The sequence below is a fragment of the Anas acuta genome, chromosome 26 (assembly GCF_963932015.1).
Source record: "Anas acuta chromosome 26, bAnaAcu1.1, whole genome shotgun sequence".
NCBI lineage: Eukaryota > Metazoa > Chordata > Aves > Anseriformes > Anatidae > Anas > Anas acuta.
Window position 1 is genome coordinate 471,258 of NC_089004.1, and position 5,324 is coordinate 476,581.

General features: G+C 46.5%; 1 long non-coding RNA gene across 1 annotated transcript; it reads left to right on the forward strand.

The window, feature by feature from the left end:
• Nucleotides 1–1,889: 1,889 nt before the first annotated feature.
• LOC137845058 (uncharacterized) lies at nucleotides 1,890–4,733 on the forward strand. Its single transcript, XR_011090085.1, has 3 exons — nucleotides 1,890–2,310; nucleotides 3,270–3,406; nucleotides 4,165–4,733. It is a non-coding gene; the product is annotated as an uncharacterized lncRNA (long non-coding RNA).
• The last annotated feature ends 591 nt before the right edge of the window (nucleotides 4,734–5,324 follow it).

Here is a 5,324-nt window from a genome sequence, read left to right on the forward strand (position 1 = left end):
CATTGATCTTCCAGATCAATGGCCTCCCAGAAGCCTTTTCACTTAACATTTTAAAGGACCTTGTGATGTGTAGCCTGAAACTGATGGGTTTTGGGGGAATTAACCTGTTGTCCAATCCCTTAACTGGACTGTGACCTCGAGAACAGCCTGGAAAATTGGACATGAGCTTGCAGCACACACTTGCAGCCCAGAAAGCCAGTGGTACCCTGGGCTGCATCAAAAGCAGCATGGGCAGCAGGGCAAAGGAGATAATTCTCCCCCTCTACTCTTCCCTCATGAGACCCCACCTGCAATGCTGTGTTCAACTCTGGGCTACCCTAAACAAGAAAGAAATGGACCTGTTCAAGCAGGTCCAGAGGATAGCCACAAAGATGACTGAAAGGCTGGAGCACCTCTCCTACAACTCTCATACAAAGAAGGGCTGGGAGAGTTAGGGATGTGAGAAGTGAAGGCTCCAGGGAGACATTATTGCAGTGTTTCGATCATTAAAGGGGGCCTATAAGAAAGATGGAGAGAGAGTTTTTAAACGGGCATATAGTGACAGGACAAGGGGTAATTGTTTTAAACTGAAAGAGGGTAGATCTCGATTAGAGATAAGGAAGAAATTATTCACTATAAGGGTGGCGAGACCCTGGCCCTGGCTGCCCAGAGGAGCTGTGGGTGCCCCATCCCTGCCAGTGCCCAAGCCCAGGCTGGATGGGGCTGGGGGCAGCCTGGGCTGGCAGGAGGGATCATGCCCATGGCAGGGGGTGGAACCAGATGAGCTTTAAGTTCCTTTCAACCCAAACCATGATATGATTCTAATTTAGAATTTTTACATAAAGCAAGGCTGGACCTGCTGTGAATCCTGCATGGATTCACTAATAAGAAGAACAAAAATAAACATAAGGCAAGTTGATTCTTTATTGCTGCTGTTGGATAAGGTTTAGCTTGGAAGACTTTTTAACCTTAAAACAGAGATCTTCAGATCTGGGCTAAATTATGCTTCCATGGGCTGTCATTATAACATAAAAAGAGCAGGTTAGTTTAAAATTTTTGAACAATTGCCCAGATTAAGTTTGTTAAAGAATAAACCTCTGTGAGTGTTCCTGGATGCACAGAAGAAACCAGGACTAGAATGTTCTGATTTATGAGTGGTGCTGGGGATGCCCAGGAATGAGCAAGCCCTTGGGCAGCCTATACAGAAGAGCAGGAGGCTTAAAAGACCTGCTAAAATGTTTTGCAATCTGAGGATCTTGCTGCTGTACCAATTTATCTCTGATTATCAGAAATACCACAAATTCCTTCCTGATGACATGCAAGTGAGTGTGTTACTGGAAGAGCCAGCTGATGAATTCAGGTCGGAAGAATACAGAAGAAGGCCCCTTGTTTTTGAAGGAGGGTTTGTGTTCCTTTGGTTGCAGATGTAACTCATGGAGGTTTCCACAGCCTGCAGAGCTCATGATGCTGTTTTGTGCTAATGGATATATGGCCACTCAGACAGAAGGCATTTTATAGAGGTTAAATAGCATCCTTGTCTGACTGGTGATGCATTTTGCAAAATAGCCATATCCTCTGGACAGGAACAGAAAAACCCCAAACCAGTCCCAAACGACAGCCCTGTAAGCAGCACATCGTGAAGACAATGCTATTTATAACTCTTCATTCTTTGACAGTTTCAATAAAATAAAATAAAATAAAATAAAATAAATCCTGCACTGTCTTGTTCTCCAAGTTACCCAAATTTTTATCCAACAGTAAAACCTCACTCTTTCTGAGTGAGGTTCAGGACCTGAACCTGCATAGCCCATACCCAGCAGCAGTGGATGCCAGCAGGAGAAGCACCTCGGTCATGTTTTGGGAGTGCAAACAGCAGCACAGGCTGTGCAGAATCAGGCTTGGGCTGGTGCTGGGACCTCACTCTGCTCCCACTGACGTCAGGCAGGAACGCCCGGGGAGCTGGAGCTGAGTTAGAAACACCCTTGCTGGTGTGAATTAGGTTACAGCATGATCCCAGGAGAAAGAGGGAATTCATTAAACCACCACCACATGTGGAGTGAGGTTATAATTGATTTTAAGTGAGTGCAGCTGACAAGCTGAAAATATATCTTGCCCTCCAAAGAGTTTTTATTCTTTCAGCTCTGCCTTGCTGCAGCCTTCCAATACCACAGATGTACTTATGGGCAATGGTTTGATATTTGTATGAGCTTTTCCCAGTAGCGATACAGAGCAGACCGAGGCACTATCAATTATAGTAAGCTATTTAAAGAAGGATGCTGCTTTTCTATTGCTCTGCTCTTTGCGCATGTTCCCACTCCCACTCTGTGGGAGGTAAGTGGCATTTTCCAGCTTTTGCATTAAACATTTCTTTTCTTTTTAGTTTTGTGTTGCTTCACTGTTGGATTATTTAGGAGTAGCCTAATGAAAAACCACGCCAGCTCCAAGCAAGCAACATAAATTCAATTCCAGGACCTGCAGGATTGCCCTTTGGAGATGCTCTTCAGATGCAGATATATAGGCACGTCCTAAAGTTTAACTTCAGATTGCTGAATGTGCATGTCCTTGGCCAGTTTGGGTGATGTGTTTTAGCATAACCCAGCTCTGATCTTAGGAAAGCCACAGTGGTTACCCTTGCTCAACTGCCACTGAGGAGCCCAACTTGCTCTGATTATGTTCTTGGATCTCTGAGCCCAATCAGCTCTTTTTTTGCTTTAGCTTTGATCCCAGCAAAGCAAGGTGGCACAACTACATCAAAACTTTAAATCTGGATGATGGTGCCAAATCTCCCTCTTCTCTGTGCTCCAGGTACCATCACATAGGTCCTTTCTTATGGGAGAGTCCAGCTAGGAGCAGGAGGCCCTTCCTGTGGCATCCCAGAGAATCCACACTGGCTTCTCTCTCCCACCACTTCCACCCGAACTGCTAGGGAGAGAGGATCTTCCTTCCCAGGATGAAAAACATATTTTTGTGGCCACTGCAGTATTTTTTGTTGTTGCTGTTGTTTTTAAGGGTTGTGAAATACTCCCACTGAAACCTACTTGTGTGTGTTTGGTGGAAGACACGCTAAAAAGTCAAGCCAACCAAACCCATTACAATGCCCCTCCTCCTGTGACTGCCTCAGCCTCTCTGATGGTGGGGAGAATTTTCAGGTGGGATGGGTTCCCCTTGCTGTGATTTAGGGCTCATCTCCCTGTGAAGCTCTTGCTGAGCCAAGCAGGGTGCAGATCCTGCATTCTCTTTGTTATTCTGCAAAACAGCTGCTTATTTCTGCTTAATCCCTTTCCAAACAGATATGCCTAAATCAGAAAAGTTTGGTGTTATGCCAGCCCATGCAAGAAGCTGTCCTGAATTATATTTTCAGGCAAATGGACTCTTGTGGGGCTTTAAAATGCTGAACACCTTCTTGGCAGAGTCTCATTGAATAAAAGTGAGTAAAAAATTGGCCCAGCCTATAGAGGAAGGGGGATCTTGGCCCGGCTTTCTCCTAACAGTGCTGCAGCAGTGCCGTGGCAAAGGGCATGCAGCTCTACTGAAGGAGGGAAGAAGAAAAAGTGTCCTCAATATTTAGACTGATGAAGTAAGAGGTGTTTTTCTGAAGAGGACAGCCCCACATAGTATTTCTGTGCACTGGGCAATTGCACGTGTTTCCACTGCTGGTTGAGGTGTCTAGTGCCAAGATCCAGCCTGGGTTCTCTTATAGGGCCAGTGTCCCCTGGCAGTCAGGACAGCTTGTTTGCCCAGAAGTCGCAGGGAGGCTGGGAGAGATAAACACCTATGCAACCGATGCTGCCTGCATAAGCAGGGACCCACTGTGTTGGGACTGCTGGAGGCTCAGCCAGGGCTAAGTCCTCAGCTGCAAGGACCATAGTGGAGCATTAGGAGGGGTCACAGCTCCATGGGGGACATCAGAGACATCTCTCCAGCTTGGGGTTAAAGCTTTGATGTTGCCTTGGCCATGTGAAAGCAAGGCCAAACCTGGCTTGACTCAGTTCCTAGATGGGTGACTATTTGAAACAGCCACCCAGGTACTATGTTATCCTTGTGGAGAACATCAGTCTGTAGCAATTTGGATCCACAGCTGCAGATACAGTTGAAACTTTAAAGAGTCTGTCAATAAGGTGACACTTTAAATAATTTATTTTTTTTCCTTTCCTCCCTCCCTTCCTGTCTTCCTTTCTTTCACAGGTCAAGAACCTCATGAATTTCCCTCAATAAAACAAATGTACAACAAAATCAGAGCTTTGGGTTACCTCATTGAAGCAGAGTTGTTGAAGGCTGACCATGAGCTGTGGTAGAGCAACCAGCATGCAAATGGCTCTGCTGCAGAACAGGATCCCCACAAGGCAGCATGGCCTGTTGGAGCTGATGGAGGAGAACTCCTCAACATGTCAGTACTGGTTTGGGTGGCTGCCAGGGCAGGGCTGGGAGAAGGAGGGCTGGTGAACCACAGGTGTCATGGATAGGATTGCAGATGTCAGGTCTGGGGAGAAGTGTACACATGTGCAACAACCAGCAGATTCATGTGCATGCATGCATTTGTACCAGAGTGGGTACCCTGTCTCCAACCTTGTATATACACACTCCTTGAACACAAGAGTGAATGCACACTTGCCTGTACACACTCAGCAACCCCTCCAGGCACAAGAACCCTGCTCATCCTTGTCTGGTCCCAGTTGCATTTTTCCACCTTCCCCTTTGCACAGTCTCACAGACATGTCTATGTCTGTTAACGGGGCTGGGAATCCATAGTCCAATTGCAGTCCTGTCAAGCCTTTGCCTCTGGAGGGTCCTGGAGGGAAAAGTTTGGAGGAAATAAGACTGGAAGGCCTTTCTGGCAGTGAGGGCTAAGTGCTGGCAGCAGGAGAGAAAACATGGAAGGAAGTGAGTCTCTGCTAGGGAAGTAAGTCTCTGCTTACTTCCAGCAGTACTGAAATATCAGGAGGATACCTGTGTCAGCTGTAGACATGGCACCATGCCCTGCTGCCCTGACCCTACTGATTTCCTCCAAAATGGCCCTCCTAGCTGCTGGAGTTTTACAGTCCCCCAACCTTTCCCAAGGGAAAACAACCATGTGCAGACATTTTCTGGCCATCTCTTGTACTTCCAGGAGGGATGTCTTTGCCTGGCAAGTGTTTGACATCATGCAGAGGGGATGCTTGTATGTCCAGGATGTTCCAGAACTCAGACCCAATGCAGGCACCAAAAATAGGAGAAGACAAAAATAATTTCAAATAAAGCTTGACTCTTAAAAGCAATAAATAACCTTGAACAGATGCTAGCTTGCTCTTAATCTAATTATCTATCAGCAGGCCTGTGCAGTGCTGGGAGGAAAGACACACCAACCC